Source organism: Pan troglodytes, chromosome 16, assembly GCF_028858775.2.
Source record: "Pan troglodytes isolate AG18354 chromosome 16, NHGRI_mPanTro3-v2.0_pri, whole genome shotgun sequence".
Classification (NCBI taxonomy): Eukaryota; Metazoa; Chordata; class Mammalia; order Primates; family Hominidae; genus Pan; species Pan troglodytes.
Genome location: NC_072414.2, coordinates 42,859,445 through 42,879,116, shown reverse-complemented (window position 1 = coordinate 42,879,116; position 19,672 = coordinate 42,859,445). Strand labels below are relative to the sequence as shown.

At 40.5% G+C, this 19,672-nt stretch overlaps 1 long non-coding RNA gene across 2 annotated transcripts in view; it reads left to right on the top strand.

The window, feature by feature from the left end:
* The window catches only part of LOC107968623 (uncharacterized), a 47,798-nt gene extending 29,073 nt beyond the window's left edge, over positions 1–18,725 (top strand). The window contains exons 2-3 of one of the 2 annotated variants that reach the window (XR_010151698.1): positions 4,556–4,710; positions 18,292–18,725. This is a non-coding gene — a long non-coding RNA (uncharacterized LOC107968623). Of the gene's footprint in view, positions 1–4,555; positions 4,711–8,581; positions 11,946–18,291 lie in introns of those variants that run through there. The other variant, XR_001709950.4, reaches the window with a different exon arrangement.
* Positions 18,726–19,672: the final 947 nt, after the last annotated feature.

The window sequence follows — 19,672 nt, the reverse complement described above, 5'->3', positions numbered from 1 at the left end:
TGAAAGTAACCCAGCAAGTGGTTAGTACTAGTCGCATTTTACAGATGTAGAAAGTGAAACTCGATTGAGTGACATAATTCATCCAAGTAAGTGGCAGAGCCAGGATTCATACCCAATTACCTTTAGTCCCAAAGTTGAAGCTGTGTGATTTTCCTAAGAGATCCAATTCTTACCCTATAATTGAAGCATCATTTATAATGAGCTAAATTCTGTCTTCCTCTAACTCTGGCTCACCACCACCTCCAAGTCCTACCCCTCTGGGTATAGTGAGCAAAGTTTGCTTCCTCTTCCATATGCCACTCCTTCAGATATTTGAAGACTACAAACTACTTCGACCACCCTGAAATTGTTCGACTTTTCCTCCTACAAATGTTTAAAGTCCCTTAACTGTCCTGGTGATTCCCCTTCACTTTGTCTCTGTCCCATTTAAAAAAAAAGAAAAAAGAAAAAAACCTGAAGCTTAAGATACATACAGAAAACTGCACGAATTATAAATATACTGTGCAATTAACTTTTACACATGAACACTACTTGGTCAAGAAACAGAAATATTACCAGAACCCTAGAAGTTTATGCTACTTTTTTATCTCTGCCTCCCCCAGAAGTAACCACCATACTGACTTCTAACATGTGAATTATATCAACAGAATCACACAGTATGCACCATTTTGTATCTGGCTTCTTTTGCTCAACATTGTAAGAGTTATCCATGTCATATTGTGTGTAGCTATACTTGATTCATTCTCATTGCTTTCTGTGTACTTTTTTAAAAACTGGTAAAATAGACATAACATAAAGTTTACCATCTTAACTATTTTCAAGTGTACAGTTCAGTAGTATTGAGTATATTCACATTGCTCTATTACCACCACCACCATCCATCTCCAGAATTTTTTCATCTTCCCAAAGCAAAACTCTATACTTTAAGCAATAACTCTCCATTTGCCTCCCCACTGAGCCCCTGGAAACCACATTTTACTTTCTGTCTCTATGAATTTGACTATTCTAGGTACCTCATATGAATGTAATCATACAGTATTTTCTCTTTTGCAGCTGGCTTATTTTTCACTTAGCATAATGTCCTCAAGTTTCCTCTATGTTGTAGCACATGTGAGAATTTCCTCCCTTTGTAAGACTGAATAATATTCCATGATATGGATATACCACATTTTGTTTGATTCTGTGTTTTTTTTTTTTTTTTTTTTTGAGACAGAGTCTCACTCTGTCGCCCAGGCTGGAGTGCAGTGGTGCAACCTTGGCGCACTGCAGCCTCTGCCTCCCAGGTTCAAGCGATTCTCCTGCCTCTGCCTCAGCCTCCCAAGTAGCTGGGACTAAAGGCATGCGACACCATGCCTGGCTAATTTTTGTGTGTTTTGTACATATAGGGTTTCACCATGTTGGCCAGGCTGGTCTCAAACTCCTGACCTCAAGTAATCCACCCACCTCGGCCTCCCAAAGTGCTGGGATTACAGGTGTGAGCCACTGCGCCCATCCGATTCTGTGTACTTTTTAAAGCATGTTGTCTAAATGGGATTCAGTGTCCCCAGGTCTAGCATAAGCAGGCGCTTTGCACAGTCACCACTGCTCTGATATACTTTTTAAAAATTGCTTCCAAGTCTGGCTTCCCTCTAGACAGAGTGCCCCTTATGTGTTATCCATCTTTGTTTCCCCAGCACCCTACTCCAAGTAGAAACTCAGTGAATGATATCGTTAATAAATGAATGAAAGTATAACAACCCCATGAATTTCCTTTCATTTTACCTCTCTGAGCCTCAATTTCCTCATTCTTCATATAAAGGGCTTGGACTATTGATTTCTCAAGTCTTGCCTTCTTTAACATCTCTGATTTTGTGACAGACTTGCACTTAACAAGGCTCTTTAACGACCTATTCCAAAGGGTTTTCTAACAAAAACAACAGTAATTTTTTAAAATACATTTTTGTGTTCTAGTTTATGTAACTTCATCTTATGCTCTTGGTATCCCTGTGAGGTAATCTAAGAATGTAAGGCTCTGCACAAGAGATGCCTGCACAAGGATGTAGGAGACGGACTTGCAAAGTGGTTCACTAAGGTATTCTCCGTTAGTAGGAGGTTTGCCAACCGAATTTCTTTCATTCCACATCTGCCATGAGGCAGGGTGAATTGGCAGACTTCCCCAATGTGAAAGGAAGCTGCAATTCCCAACTCAGTCACTAGATGGCTACGTAACTGCATCCAGAGGGGACAGACAAGGAAAACAACTCCGTCCCAGAACCAGAATCCACCCAGAACCAGAATCGTCCCAAAGTGGCAGTAAACCAAATTAGCCTTTTTTTGGGAGCTTTCTAGATGTAAAATGGTTAGGAGGTGCTGAGTATTCTGAAATACACCGTGAGGGCATTACACTGAAAATGCTACTCATTCTGTTCCTGGATAAGTTAAAAGAATAACCGTAATATTTTTATCCTCCATCTGGTGGCTTTTGTTTTTTTTATCTTACTCTTTCCTCTCTTCGTTCTCCATCATCCATCAGAATTCATAAGAAGGGGCACAAGGGCAAATTTCCTTCTTTTTTTTTTTTTTTTTTTTTTTTTGAGACGAAGTCTTGCTCTGTCACCCAGGTTGGAGTGCAATGGCGCGATCAACCTCTGCTTCCCAGCTTCGAGCTATTCTCATGTCTCAGCCTCCCGAGTAGCTGGGATTACAGGCGTGTACCACCATGCCAGGCTAATTTTTGTATTTTTAGTAGAGAAGTGCTTTCACCATGTTAGTCAGGTTGGCCTCGAACTCCTGACATGAGGTGATCCACCTGCCTCAGCCTCCCAAAGTGCTAGGATTACAGGCGTGAACCACCGCGCCCGGCCTAAGGGCAAATTTTTTATGATCCCATTACTGAAACACACTTAAAATGTATCAAGGGACAGTAAGTTTACAAGTTAATCAGTAGCTCTCCAGGTGGAATTTTTAAAGGAGACCAAGTTTACGGTTTTATGAAAGAAAACACCCTCACAAGTTTCAAGAACATTTGGAAACTTCTGTATCAGATCAGATAAAAATCCATACAAATAGGTATTCTTTCCTTGATAATTGCTGTAACATTATGTGTATATGACTCCAGATGTTTTTTTCTTTTTTCTTTTTCTTTTTTTTTTTGAGATGGTGTCGCCCAGGCTGGAGTGCAGTGATGCAATCTTGGCTCACTGCAACCTCTGCCACCCAGGTTCAAGTGATTCTCCTGCCTCAGCCTCCCGAGTAGCTGGGACTACAGGCACACACCACCACGCCCAGCTAATTTTTGTATTTTTAGTAGAGACATGGTTTTACCATGTTGACCAGGATGGTCTTGATCTCTTGACCTTGTGATCCACCTGCCTCGGCCTTCCAAAGTGCTGGGATTACAGGATTGAGCCACCGCACCCAGTCCGGGTGTTTTTTTCAAAGTACATAGTAGCATACGTTTCTTTATAAAAATAAAAACTAGCATTTAGAAATAATCTTTACAATTTTATTATAAAAAGAACTATTGATCAAACTGAAGACTGAGCTCTGATTTTTTTATTTTGCCCAAATTCCTACCTAAGGAGTCTAAGAAGTCATGCACTACAAACCATAAATTCTTATCAAATGGGTTTTATTTGACCCTATATATCGTGACACACTTTTCATTCTAACTCTGGCATAACATTATGAGACAAGGAAAAAATATTTAACCCCAAAATATATTTCCTTGCCATACCTTGAAATTGCCCTGCAAAGTATCTTGTGGGAAAAATCCACATTTCCCTTTTGTTTTCCTTTTCTTTCCAGATCCAGGAGATAATCAACTAAGAGCCAGGCACCCTTTTATGTCTGATAAGAAACATTTTACAACCTGCTTTCTCTCTGAACTCTGCTATCTGAGAGATTCCTCTGCATAATAAAACCTGGTCTCTATGATCCTTTTTCTTTTCTTTTTTTTTTTTTTTTTTTTTGAGACAGAGTTTCACTCTTGTTGCCCAGGCTGGAGTGCAATGGCACGATCTCAGCTGACCGCAACCTCCGCCTCCCGGGTTCAAGCGATTCTCCTGCCTCAGCCTCCCGAGTAGCTGGGATTACAGTCATGTGCCACCACACCTGGCTAATTTTGTATTTTTAGTAGAGATGGGGTTTCTCCATGTTGGTCAGGCTGGTCGCGAACTCCCGACCTCAGGTGATCCGCCCACCTCAGCCTCCCAAAGTGCTGGGATTACAGGCGCAAGCCACCACGCCACAGCCTCTATGATCCTTTTTTTTAACTTGAACATTCCTTTGCATTAACCCCAGGTCTTCAGGTGGACTCAACCAATTGTCAACCAGAAAATGTTTAAATTTACTTATAGCCTGGAAACCCCCGCTTTGAGGTGTCCCACCTTTCGGAACCAAACCAATGTATTTCTTAAATGTATTTGATTGATGTCTCATGCCTCCCTAAAATATATAAAACCGAGCTGTACCCCGACCACCTGGGTCATATGTTCTCAGGACCTCCTAAGGGCTGTGTTATAGGCCATGGTAACTTATATTTGGCTCAGAATAAATCTCTTCAAATATTTTACAGGGTTTGACTCTTTTCACCAACAATAATCTGGTGCCCAACATTGGGCCTCAGAGAAGACTCAGGACCCTGAAGGAGTTGCCCAAAACTGGAGCTAAGGTACCAGCAGGAGCCCATTGAAGCCTCACCGAATTCGAGCTTCTCCTTCGGTGGAACTGGTAAGTTCTCCTGAGCCCCAACCTCCTGTTTTGGTTGACGGTCCTTGATTTATTCTAAGCTGATTTTTTCCTCTCTGTCTTTTCTCCTAGGAAGTTGGTTAAAATCTTAATTTTAGTTTCAGAAGTGCATTCAAAAGGATCTTTCTCCATTGCTTTTTCTCTCAAAATTAATCTCAATTGGCTTGTCTGTGCACACTTTGCGTGAGGAACTGAACTGTTGTTTTTCATAAGTAAGTGAGAGACTGAGTTCCTCAGCTCTGAAGTGAAAGGGCATTTTGCTCCTCCCAGCTGAAAGGCACCTCTGGGTGACCGGGGGCCTCGTGGGAGTGTCTGCGGAGGTTGGGGGGTTGATCCCCTGTAATGTGCAGCGGCCCTATAGGAAACTCTCCAACAAATATTAATTTAAAAAGGCTCATCCAGGAAATGCACATAAGGGCTGATCACCCAGCGTCTTGAGCCCTCTCAGAGGTGATAGACCTCTGAAGAGAGAAATTGAGACACGTAAGAGTGTAGAAATAACTCAGTGGTGACACACTGTGGAGTGCTACTGACAGGCAGCACATATCGATCCACCACACAAAAACCTTAGGCCGCAGGTCAGTTCCCTAAAAAAAAAAAAAAAAAAGATAGGAAATAAATCCTCCAAAAAAGAGGAAAGGCAAGGAGAGTGGCCCCCTGTGGGCACTCCAACTGAGTTTATGTTTAATAATTGTGGTGCCTTTACTTGCAAGTATTTATGTAAATGGAAAGATCTTACTAAAGATGACCTAGGTTTAAGGTTTCCGAAATAGGGGACTTTGATATTCCTAAATTGGCTTTCCTGCATGCTAGATTAGACAAATTAGGCTCCCAAATCAAAGAAAATGAATGGCAATCGTACTTTAGCTGGCATCTAGAATCATCAAAAAGAGGGAAAGATAAGCTTGCCTCCCTCCAGGAAGTTAATTTAAAAATTTTTGAAACTGTTTCAGAATTTAAAAAACCAGTAAAAGTCACTTCTGAAATCAGGAAGGCTCCAGAAACTGACTCCCCTTCTGCTCCTCCTGACCCTCTACTCTCTGAACTTCCTTATCCAGACAATTTCATTTTTCCTCCTCCTTTCCCTCCTCCCTTGCCTCAAACCACAGGGGGACCAGAAATAGCTGCAGAAAATAATATAGTAGTTGCTCCTTTTAGAGTAAAACCCATAAGCAGAGGGGATTCTAACATAATATATGCCCCCTGGACCAAATCATAGTTAAGTCCCTGGTATCTGGATTCCTCAATCCGATTGAAGATCCCTTTGGGTTTGCTTAGGAATTCCAGTTAAGTCTTAAGATTTATGACCCAGGGTTCTCTGACCTATATCAGCTGATTCAGTTACTGGTCTCCAAAAACAAAGCTGAAGAATGGTTTAGAGTACCAGATTGGAAACAGCCTTTAGAAGATTTTGACAAAATAGATGCAACTGGAAGAGAGAAATGCAGAGAGCTCTGCAATCGCCTCTGTGACACTGTACCACAGATATTCCCCAAGGTTATAGATTGATAGATTGAGCAAAGGTGCAACAATGTAAAATACACCCAAACGAGATCATGCCTGACTTTTATATCAGGTTTGAAAAGACATTCAAAGAGTTTTCAGGAATACCTCCTGAAAACTTTGAGCACGGTAAAAGTGACACCTAACTTAATTCTGAGTTTATTCAAGGTTTAGATAGAGAGTTAGCAACCCTAATAAAGAAGAATAATGTGACTTGGGCTTCCTTTCCCACTAGCCACCTAGTCACCCTAGCTGACCAGTTGTCACAAGCAATCATGAAGAAAGAAAAGGAAATAGTCTCTAAAATTATAAGTTTACAACTAAAACAACTTAGTAACCAAGTTGGGAGTTTGCAAGGGTCCCATGGTCTCCAGAGATCTAAGCAACCCCAAGAGGAAGCAATTTGCCACTATTGCAAAAAGAAAGGACATTTTTTAAAATAATGTAAAAAACTTAAATGGGCGCTTGCTCAACATGGGCAAAGGACCCCAAAGGAAGGCACCAGAACAACTCAAAAATCAGAATAAGGATGCTCTGAGGGAATAGAGAGGGTTTTCCCCCTACTTCTAACTAATGCTTTAGGAGAAGTAGAAATATCCATAAATGGGGAAAATATCAAAGCCCTTGTCGACACCAGCACTACACTGTCAGTCTGCAACCCTACCTTGATTAAAAACCCTCTCCCTTGGAGTAAAGAAAAAGTACACATGGTAGGGGTTTCAAACTCTCCTATTATAGCCTTTAAATCAAATCCCCTTCAATTTCAACTAGGAGAACTAGTGAGGGATCACATTTTTCTTATAGTAGATAGTGTCCCACACACACGTGCTGGAACGGGATTTCCTAGAGACCCGTAATGCTCATATCTCATTTTCACAAAAGGGAGAAATTATTCTCAACTTGGGAGACTTACAAAAACCCACATGTAGTATTGTGCTTGGGAAAGTCAATCAAGATTCTGGACAGGAAGAATTAGAGCCTTTCTTATCTAAAGTACCAGACTCCTTATGGGCAAGCTCTTCCACAAATATTGGGAGAATTAAGTCAGCAGTCCCTATAGAGATAACCATAAATAAATCCAAACCTCTGCCAAATGTAAGGCAGTATCTCCTTAGACCTGAAGCCTTCCTAGGAATCAAGCCAATCATTCAGGACTATTTAGACAAAGGACTCATAATAACCTGCACCAGCCCCTGTAGTACACCAGTCCTCCCAGTTAAAAAGCCAAATGAGAAAGGCTGGAGATTTGTTCAAGACCTAAGAGCTATAAATAAAATAATAGTTCCTAGACACCCTGTTGTTCCTAACTCCCACACCTTACTGTCCAATATTCCTATCACTGCAGCCACCTCTCTGTTATTGATTAATGTAGTGCATTTTTCAGCATACCTGTAGAGCAAAATAGCCAGTATCTTTTCACTTCCACTTGGGAAAATCACCAATACACATAGACAGTCTTACCCCAGGGCTACTCTGAATGTCCTACTTATTTTTCTCAAACACTAAAGGCAGATTTAGATGACATTGAATTTCCAAATGAATGTACTCTAACTCAGTATGTGGATGATTTATTGTTCGTCCTCCCTATCAAAATGCAGAGAAGATACAGTCCTTAAACAGCTTGCTTTTAAGGGACACAAAGTGCCAAAAGATAAATTACAATTTTGCCTCCCCCAAGTTAAATATTTGGGACATATGATTTCCCCAAGGGGGCTTTTAATAAACCCTGAGAGAATCTCTGCTGTTATGACATTTCCCCTGCCCAAAACTAAAAAGCAATTAAGAGGCTTCTCACGGTTAACAGGCTATTACAGGAGCTGGATTCCATACTACTCCTTAATTGCTCAACCCCTACATAAAAAACTAAAACAGACCCAGCCAGACCCAATCCACTGGGAAGAGAGGGAAAAAACAACACATAGAAGATCTAAAACAGGCTCTCACCCAAGCACTTGCTATAGGCCACCCCAATTACAGTCTTCCTTTTTCCCTCTTCGTACATGAAATAAATGGGAATGCTCTAGGAGTATTAACTCAAAAACATGGTGACAATCACAGACCAATTGGTTATTTTAGTCAACAGTTAGATCGAGTTGCAAGGGGGCACCCTCCTTGCATGAGGGCTATATCAGCTGCAGCCACATTATGCAAAAACATTGAAGAATTTGTCCTAGGGTCCCCTCTGACCATCTATGTCCCCCACTCGTGAAATCTCTTCTAAGCTGTCACTACACTTAACAATATTCTGTTAGCCACCTTGCCTCTTATGAGGTACTCCTGCTTTCTGCCTTCAACATCACTTTGAAGTGCTGTAACACTCTTAACCCTGCTACCCTGGTCTCCCTTCCAGGTGGACAACAAAAGGAAGAGGAACATGACTGCACTCTACTAACTAATATCTTACTCTCCTCTAAGGAAGATTTATAGGAAAACTCCCATTGAGAATGCTGAATTAATTTGGTTCACAGATGGTTCTTATTTAAGGGATATTACCAGGCAGGATACACCATCACTTCCATAACAGACATAATCGAAAGTGCCCAACTCCAAGGAGTCAAATCAGCCCAGATGGCTGAATTAATAGCATTAACTAGACACCAACTGAAGGATTCTTTACAACCCCTCCGGAAAGGACCTTTTCAGGTGCTTTTAACCAACTCTTGCTCTGCACGTTAAAGAGAGTCGCTTCTTGGATTCACATTTTACACCTAAAATGAGCACCTGACCACATCCTGACCGCCCCTGAACTTCCGCAGCAGTCTCTGACACCCACCTGCAAATCAAGAGAACACTGGAGGCTCAGCCAATCTCTAGGGCTACAACAAAGTCAACATACTTCCAGAGATGCTGGACCAGGCTAGTCCTCATGAACCCTAAAATAACCATCATTCTTACTTTCCTTGCTATAGAATATTGCTAAAACCCAAATGTTTTAACTGAGACCCCTAAGAAGCTGTTTGGAATCTATGCAATCTTCTTTGGTATAACTTTCTAAATGGATGTGGCTATACATTCCCTTGCTAAAGCCAGGAAAATGTTTTACTTGTTCATTCTCATTCCCACAATCTCCTCTGTCTACCTACCCCACACTCCTCTTTTCAAACCTGAAAATTTCTCCCAGTTCCCTGTAAACCTCAGTAGTCTTCCTGCAGGCAGAGCCCACATCATTTGGTATGATATAGACCAGGAGGAAATGAAGACTGTTATATGGAAGAGCACCATTCTAAACATTCCCCAAGGTCCCCACTTTTTAGGTACCCCTATTATAGGGCTGCAACCAAATATGACACCCTGCAGGAATACTTTTTCTAACAATGCCTCAGGATGATCACTGAGGGGGTCTAACCAGGTAGAACGTTGCATAACAATAGATATTGGGGATGATCACTTGAGACAACTGCCTTGTTACAATGTCTCCTGTGTAAACTGCCATAGCATGGCCTGCCCAAATAACTACCAGCCCTGTGCTTGTGGCTGGATGCTCCTATCCAGTACCAACCACACTGACACTGCCCTTAAATAACTATTTATGGAAGTCAATTGGTGGACAGAAGTCCCTGACAGCACAAATTCCACCCTAAAACCAGGGCGCCACTGGGAAGCCTCATGGAATACCCAGACAAGAGCATACTTAGGTGTAACCTCCACTCACCTAACAATTGTTTGGGATACCCAGCGGTTCTGCATTGACTCCATTTATCCAAATTGTACAAATGGCATCAGTATACAATGGCAACAGCATTCTTGATGGATACACGAAAATTGGCCACCCAAAAAACTAAAGCATGACCTCACTGGAGGAGTCAGAGCTGGGCAAGGCATACTGGGGCAAGCTGAGTTCATGGCTAATGAAGAGAGACATTCTTTAGAAAAAAAAATCCCTATCAAAAATAGGCCACATTGAAGGAATGCTATTCCAGGAAGAGGGAAAAGGATGGGAAGCTGCTTTAAAAGATAATGCAGCACTCATCAAATGGATAGAAGAAACCAGACAAACCATGAAAACATACTCCCAAATCCAAAGATGGGAACAAGCATGTACTCTTACCTGATAGGGGCTCATGTCTATTTTATTACAAATGGAATCAGAGGTGGATATGAAGCAATGGTCTACAATTCTCAGTACTGAGGCACAATCCAAACACCTGTGGAAAATATGTGGTCCTCCAAACTTATGGAGATTTTTGGACGTTAAGTGTGATCTTAAACATTGTATTCTCAGAGCACAGGCACCGAAGTTAAATGAGGCTCAAAGGTACTACCCCTGGGAAATAGGTGGGCTATTTTAGCTGATAATAACACATGGTATTCCATCTCCCTTTCAGATTATGAAAAGAGAAAAGGAGAATGGCTATGGCCTCAAACCAATTGGAACCCTGATTTTCCTAAACTTGGCCTCTAATATCCACCCCCATGGAACATAGCATCTGGTATATAAGGAAGGGCCATTTCTGTTGGGAGGGACAACAAAATGACACTGTAGAATTACATGACTTCTCCTGTAACAAAACCTCCTTTTCTCTCCCAAATACCAGTATATGGTGCAATACAAAGGTGGTGGGAAAAATAGATTTGTCCACTGTTAATAAGTCCTATAACAATTTAGACATTGAGGGCCAGGCATTCCTTGCATTTGATTTATACCCTCCTCAGGATGTTATACCCATGGAGATAAATTGGCCGGAAGAGAGACTAAATTTATTAGATTCTGATTTAGTGTCAGTCCTATAATCCTCAAATAAGATTTATCATAAGGTTCAAACGACCCTTGATAAGGAGGGTAAACACATTGTGAGTCTGATCAAAGAATATGATGATGCATGCAGTGGTTTTTTTTTTGCTGGTTAGGTTGTTTACTGCCCTCTGACTCTACCTGTAACCTTCTTGGATGCCTAATCTTTGCTATCTTGGGTATTTTGGCATTCGTCTCGGTATTTATCTTGGTATTTGTCACTGTATTAGCATTATATATCTCTTGTAAATGTTATGCCAGTTACAGCAAAATGAACAAGGCACAATTAAAGACCCAGATCATGATAGCTCACAAAGTAGATATGATCTGGGATTTTTTTATACTAAACCCTAGGTCTGACTCCATCTCACCCCTTAAACTACTGGTTATTACACCAGGTCAGACCATTTCCTCCCCCCATGATCCAAATTGCAAATACTTAAAATTATTATCACCCAACCAGACTACTCTAGGAATGAGCGTTCCTAGCATTGTGGGACCTGTTGCTGTTTGTTGGCCTGCATATGCATTTTGTGGAATGCTTTTTGGCCAAGAAGGGGGATGGAGGACTAAGCTCTGTTTTTCATTTTGCCCAAATTCCTACCTAAGGGGTCCAGGGAGTCATGCCCTACAAACCATAAATTCTCATCAGATGGGTTTTATCTGACCCTGTATATCACGACTTACTTTTCAATCTGACTCTGGCATAACATTATGAGACAAGGAAAAAATACTTAATCCCAAAATATATTTCCTTGCCATACCTTGAAATTGCCCTGCAAAGTGTCTTGTGGAAAAAATCCACATTCTATAGAGAATCCCCTTTCCCTTTTGTTTTCCTTCCTTCCTTTCCAGATCCAGGAGATAATCAACTAAGAGCCTGGCACCCTTTTAGGTCCAATAAGAAACATTTTACAACCTGCTTTCTCTCTGAACTCTGCTATCTGAGAGATTCCTCTGCATAATAAAACTTAGTCTCCACAATCCTTTATCTTAACCTGAACATTCCTTTCCACTGATCCTAGGTCTTCAGATAAACTCAATCGTCAACCAGAAAATGTTTAAATTTACCTATAGCCTGGAAACTCCTGCTTTGAGTTATCCCACCTTTCTGAACCAAACCAATGTATTTCTTAAATGTATCTGGGTTGTTTGTTTGTTTGTTTGTTTGAGATGAAGTCTCACACTGTCACCCAGGCTGGAGTGCAGTGGCACAATCTTGGCTCACTGCAACCTCCACCTCCTGGATTCAAGTGATTCTCCTGCCTCAGCCTCCCAAGTAGCTGGGATTTCAGGTGCGCACCACCATGCCCAGCTAATTTTTGTATTTTAGTAGAGATGGGGTTTTACCATGTTGGTCAGGCTGGTCTCAAACTCTTGACCTCAAGTGATCCGCCCACCTCAGCCTCCCAAAGTGCTGGGATTACAGGCGTGAACCACCGTGCCTAGCCTTTAAATGTATTTGATTGATGTCTCATGCCTCCCTAAAATATATAAAACCAAGCTGTACCCCAACCACCTTGGGCACATGTTCCCAGGACCTCCTGAGGGCTGCGTCACAGGCCATGGTCACTTATATTTGGCTCAGAATAAATTTCTTCAAGTATTTTACAGAGTTTAACTCTTTTCATCGACAAAACGTCGACAAATCTGACTCGGCATCTTCTTCTCTTACTATGAATATTCATGGCCTTTAGTAAAGTTGTGTTCAATTATTTCTTTTTATCTTTTAAAAATAATTAAATTTATTTAGACCTCCTTCTAAATCCTTAAGCGTTATTGGCATTTCTGCTACAAAGGTATTCTCACCAATTCCTACCAATTTTCTCTCATTCTTTGAAATTACACATTTGAAGATTGAACCTAGGTTATATTTTTTAGGTTGATTTATCACTTTTGAAACATGTTACTTTATTTTATTATCATTGCTTCTCTTGGTTTTGGGCCCTACTAACTTTAGGTGGGATTAGCACACTTTACTATTCATCCTTCTATTGTCTTCATGGAAGTTCTGTGACACTGCAGTTTTGTTCATTCTTTAGCATTTTAAATGCCTGGATGGGATAAAAACAGACAGAAAAGCAAAACATAAATAAAGAAATAGCTATTTTGGCAACCGCAGAGAACAATTTCAACTACATGTTAGCATTTATATAGATAAAATGAAATAATGAATGTGAAGGCACTTTGAAAGATACAAAAGTATGCCATGCAAATGTAAATGAACATAATATTTGGCTTGACTTCAAGTGGAAATCAAGAACTGCGAAAATAATGGCTTGTTATGATTTACCAAATGCCTGGGGTTAAATATCTGGGGTGAGAGCATGGAGACACATAACTAACATCATTTCTTAAACTACTTGAATACTCTTTACATTATTTACTTATTGGTGTTCTGGCTACTGTTGTGACTCTTAACACATCTTAGTAACTGAGCAATGGAAGAATGCATTTTTACAGTAACCCAGAGATTACAGTGAATATCAGGGACATAAATCAGCACAAAGTCTTAAAAGTGATTGGTTTGACAAGACGGAGCCAGTGTAATGTGACTTTTCTATTAGCTTGGCTATAAAGTTGGCTATTAACTTAGCATTTAATTGGATCCTCCTGCAGGGAAACCATAAGAGCATTCAGTCCTGCAGGCTAAAAGAACATGGTGTACCTGTTGAATAGTGTTTAAGGTACTTTAAAAGTCTAGTTATAATTGAGTAATGACTAAACACAACTCTATTATATCAGACTTTTAGAGGTGGTAGGTATAGTGTCTATCTACACAAAATTGTGTCTGAACATCTGAGTCTGAATCCATTTACAAACTGTGTGCCTTTGATCATATATTTTAGCCTTTATGAGGCTGTTTCTTCATCTGTATACTAAAAGTATCTGTCCTTCTTACTTCCAAGAATTATAGGAATGAAGTCAGATCATACACAGGAAAGAGCTTTAGAGACATAAACACCACACAAACATTAATTATAATTACCAAATGTAACTATCATATTTTACAAATGAGGAAACCGAGGCCCAGAAAAGCTGAATGATTTGGTTAAGGAGCTATTGTGGCTGAGTTAGATCTAGAATACAAATTTTCAAGGCCTCTTTTCTTTTCAGTATATCAATCAGTACTGGTTTTTGACATTTTATATATACTAAGGTCTCCATCCATGACTCATTTACATACAATTTATTACCCAGCCATAAAAAGTAATTAAAATTTAACTTTAAGTTTGTTGGAAGCTAGATTTAATTACTATGTATGTTTAGATGCATTACTGAACTTCCAACTGTAGCTGGGCTAGTCCCTGAAGGAAAAAGGTTTTTGTTTTTATTTTGCATGTCAGTGCTTGGTTAAAATGTCTGTTTTTATAAGAGAGTCACATGAGATACTCTAAACCCTAAATCTAATTACTGGGAAGAATCTAAAAAACAAATCCAAACCTTGTATGAAAGCCAAACCTTCATTGTACTTTCCAGTCTTCCGAAAATAACATTTTTCATCTTCATCCTAGCATATATTTTAAACCTTTAATTTTGCTATTCACATAAAAAGGACGAGTTGTAGCCTCAAAGATATTTTATTCTAATATGATTTTCATCCTAATAAATTTATCAATCATGTGTGAAAATAGCATTATACCTAAAGATACTTTTGTTTTAAATAAAGCTATTTTGAGTTTTTTCTTACAATTTGTGATGGATTAGGACTAAATAATGTCTAAAGTTTGCCTCTAACTCTAAGCTCCTATGAACTAAAATTCAGAATTATAAGAGGAAACTAGATCAATATTTATTTTTCCAGCTACAGTTGCATGGAGATTTGAGACTAGTTTCATTTTCACAGAAAACAAATACACAAGGACATGTTCATCCTTGAGGCCTTATTAAGGAGTGTTTTTCGAAGCTTTGTGAGGCAAGGCACAGTGGCTCACGCCTGTAATCCCAGCACTTTGGGAGGCCGAGGCGGGTGGATCACCTGAGGTCAGGAGTTCAAGACCAGCCTCGGCAACATGGAGAAACCCTGTCTCTACTAAAAATACAAAAATTAGCTGGGAGTGGTGGCATGCGCCTGTAATCCCAGCTACCTGGGAGGCTGAGGCAGGAAAATCGCTTGAACTCAGGAGGCAGAGGTTGCAGTGAGCCAAGATCATGCCACTATCTAGCCTGGGTGAAAGAGCAGGACTCTGCTCAAAAAAAAAAAAAAAAAAAAAAAGCTTTGTGAGTGTGTGGTAGTTTAATTTTACAGTGTTCCACTATGGAGAACACATGGATTTTGTATCTGAAGATTTGGCTCATGTACTAGCTGATGTTAAGTCTCTCTAACTCTCAATTTTCTAATCTTTTAAATGGGGTTTTTTCAACCAGATGCCCAAACTTAACCTATAAGATTTATTTTTTAAAGGAAGGGGGAGGGCAGGGTATTGAAATAATCTAGAAAAGCTATTATTTTAAAGCTAGAATTTTTCAGTCTAGAGAAAGGTAAAAACTTGACTATTCATTGCATTCACCCTTTGTTCTGGAAAAAATACCCAACTGGGCCCTTTACAAAAAGTAAAACTTGTAGCTAATCTGGATCATGAAGAGCACTTTGAGAAAACCTAACTGCAGATATTTCCAGCAGAGAAGCTAACTAGATATTCTGGTTAGTAAAGCAATTATTATGAGTTTCTGAGCTTGTACTTCATCTCTGCCTGCTTTGTTGCTTTTGAGTTTGAGGCAGTGTCTCTTTTCTTTCCATATGAATCTAAATGGATTGGGCAGCCTTCTTCCTTGTGCATGGGAAAATATGTATTCTTGCCTGAGAAGGTGCTGTCCAGAAATCTGAAGCTGAGGCCCAGGAGATGGCAGAGTGTTCCTTACTTGACACAGAATGCCACATCACCAGCCCATACCTGAGCTGTGCTGTTTGCCTTATTTCTCCAAGAATATATGAGCTTCAGCCCCTTCCTCCATTTTCCAGAAGTGCCAAAACAAAAAGGTCAACAAAGCTAACAGCTGAAGCATCTCTATGCTAGCAATTTTCCCACGAAGTGGTTGAGATGAGATCTTGAACTATTTTAACGCAAACAAAATTCTTGTGTCCAAACTTCTAAATCACTTTAAACATTCTATTCAAAGTTTTTCAACCCAATGGTTTTTCTTTATTCTGACTAATTTTGTGAAAGGAGGGAATGGATATTTTATCATAAGAGAGTGGCTAGGCATTCAAGAAGTGCTTGTGCAATGAGGAGGAATTATTGAGTCCTTCCAGAAGTGAGTGAAGGGAGAGGTGACACTGTGTAGCACAGATATACTGACAAGAGCTCCTCAACAGGGTTTGATGATTCTGATAGTCATCTCCATTTGGGTTATGTTTAAGGGATGTTCTCCTGGAATCTGCCTGACACCTGTTTTTTTCCTTGTCTTAGTTCAGGCTACTATACCAGAATATCATAGACTGGATGGCTTAAACAGCAAACATTTATTTCTTGCAGTTCTGGAGGCTAGGAAGTCTAAGATCAAAGTGCTGGAAGATATGATGTCTGGTGAGGGCCTGCTTCCTGGTTCATAGATGGCCATCTTCTCACTGTGTCCTTACATGGCATAAAGAGGGCTAGAGAATTCTCTGAAGTCTCTTTTATAAGGGCACTAATCCCATTCCTGAAGGCTTCACCCTCATGACCTAATCACCTCCAAAGGTCTCACTTCTTAATACCATCATATTGGGGTTTAGGATTTCACCATATGAATTTGCAAGGCACACAGACATTCAGTCCATACATTTCTAGTCCCTTTCTCCTGAGGTCAGTATGTATTAAAGGAGCAGAATCTTACTCCTTTCCCCTTGGAAGGTATGCTTCAGTGGAAAGGCAAAGATCGCAGTATTTTAGACATCTCCAGATATTGTGTCCATAAGAGGGAAGGCTTTCAGCATGGGCAATTTAAATTAATTTGTCTTTTCTTTTTATGGACTTGCTATGTCTACAAAAAGCAAACTTATCAAATTAAATTAAATATATGCCTTCATTTAACAAATATTTATTGAGGGCCTATCTTAGACACTATTCCAGGCGCTCAAGATACAGTAATGAATAAGACAAAGTCTCTGCCTTCCCAGAGTTTGCGTTCCAGTGGGGATAGGGAGACAATAACAAATAGGTAGATACACAGTAAGCCAGGTGGTAAATGCAACAAGAGAAAAATACAGCAAGTTAAGGAGGATACGGAGTGTCATTATATTTGGGGGAAGGGTTGTAACATATTGATTTCTGTTTCAGATATCTATTGCCACACAACAAAACACCCTAAATCCTATTGGTTAAAAAATATTAGCTGGGTGTGGTGGCATGCACCTATAGTCTCAGCTAGTCAGAAGGCTGAGGCAGGAAGATTGCTCGAGCCCAGGAGTTTGAGTTTACAGTGAGCTATGACTGTGCCACTGCACTGCAGCCTGCGTGACAGAGTGAGACCCTGTCTCTAAAATTAAAAAAAAAAAAAAAATTTTAAGAAAAAAATGTATGATCTTGTAGGTTCCCTGGGGTAAACAGTTGCGGTCATATGGCAAATCAGGCCAGGGTTATCTGAATAATTGAATGGGCTGGACATTCCAAACGGCTTTTTCATTCACATGGCTGGCCCCTCAGCTGGGAAGGCTGGAACAACTGGGGTCTGGCCAGGCATCACTCTGTCTGCACATGACCTTTCTATGTGGCTATCTTGGGCTTTCTCACAACATGGTGGGATTGAGTAGTCAGGCTTCTCCCATGCTGGTGGCTTCTCCTGAAGCAAATATTCCAAAAACTCCAGGTGAAAACTGCAAGGCTTCTTATGATGTAGCCTTGGAAGTCAGGCAAGCATCACCTCCACTACATTCTATTGGTCAAAACAAGTCACAGGGATCACTAGATTCAGGGAGAGAGGACTCTATGAGGCTGAGAATATTGGAAGATGTGGCTCATTAGGGGGCCATTTTTGGACACTAGCTACCACAGTTATTAAAGGGATGGCCTCACTGATAAAGTGATATTTGAGCAGAGATAGAAGGGAAGCCAGGGAGAAGCCGTGTGGGTATCTAGAAGAGATCTCCTAGCAGGGTGAACAGCAAACACAATGTCCTGAGGCAGAAGTAGTCGTAATATGTTTCTGAAAACAAGGAGACCAGTGTGGACAGAGTGAGATTAGTGGAGAGAAGTAGAAGTCATTCAGATAGGGAAGGAGGGGTTAGATGATATATAGCCTTATAAGCTTTTTAAGGACTTGAAATTTTATTTGGAGTGATACGAGAAGCCAATCCATGATATTGAGGAGAAGGATGATACGATATGACTTCTATCTTTGTTTTTTAGGCTAGTCGTGTGAAGCCGTGGGAGTGGGGAAGGCTGACTTCTGTCTTAAAGGCTTACTCTGGATCATAATGTTGAGTGAAGGCTGTCAGGAGACAAAGAGGTAGGAAACAAGTTATTGCCATCATCCAGGCCAATAGAAAATGAAGCTTGGAGCAGGGTAGTAACAGCAATAGAAAATATATTCTAATATATTTTAAAGGTAGAGTCCTCAAGATTTTCTGATGTTCTATGACAGAAAGAGAATTAAAGATGGCACCAAGGTTTTTTTGCCAGGGCAATTAGAATAATGGAGTTGCCATTTTTTAAGCTGGGGAAGACCACATGAGCTACGTTTAGTGGGGAGTTGGTCTTCAGGAATTTGGTTTTGTATGTGTTAAGTTTCAGATGCCTATTAGATGTCCAAGTTGAAATGAAAATAAATACAAAGTTTATCAGGTCATGTTCATGCTCTGATTTTATATAATTGCATGTATTAATAAAAAGTGTTGCACTTAACAGAAGAAAATAAAATATTTGGGTAGCACACAGCATTCTAAGAAACCTGGAGACCCATACTGATGGTCTCCAGTGAACTCTAAGCTCTCATTTTGACATAAATGAATAGGCAGTAGTGTCGCGAAAAGAACATAGGCTTTGAACTCAGGCAGACTTGGGTCCAGATGCAGACTCTACCCTTTATTAGCAGTGAGGCTTCTGCATATTACATAATCTAAGCCTCAGTTTTCTCATTTATAAAATGAGAGTAATGACACCTTGGAATACAGTTGTTAGAATTAGGTGAGTGAATGCATGTAAGGCACCTGGCACACAACAGATACTTGGTAAATGGTAGCCATTATGAATGTGCCCACTGTTTTTTTCTCCTAAGTTCTTGCATGGCCTCTTCTTCTGGCAGACATCAGGGGAGGTGGCAGAAAGCAGGGCAGGACTCAGTGGGGGACAGTCCTACTGAGGTGCTGAACTGTGTGGTCCCACCTTACCCCTGGACATGCACCTGCAAACTTTGGGCAGGTCTCTGGGTGACGGCTCGATAGAATAACAGCAGTGAGAAGCAACAGCAGTCTGTACAGCTAGCATCCTCCCAGACTGTCCCAGTGAGACATGTGAACTGTAGTTCAGCAGAAGTGTGGGCGGGGGACACATGCTCAGGACCCTGGGTTAAACAGGATTGCATTCACTTACTGACGTTTCAAGCAATAGAGGCACAGCAACACGAGGCAGAGGGACACTGCTGCCAGGGAACATGCCTAGGACAGTGCTATCTTATTGTTTTAACCTTCAATAAATATGCTGCCCTTGAGGTAAATGACAACTAGAGTAGGAGCATGTAGCCAGTGCTGGGTGCCATCTTCCAAGGTCTAAACTGATGTAAGTCCTGTGG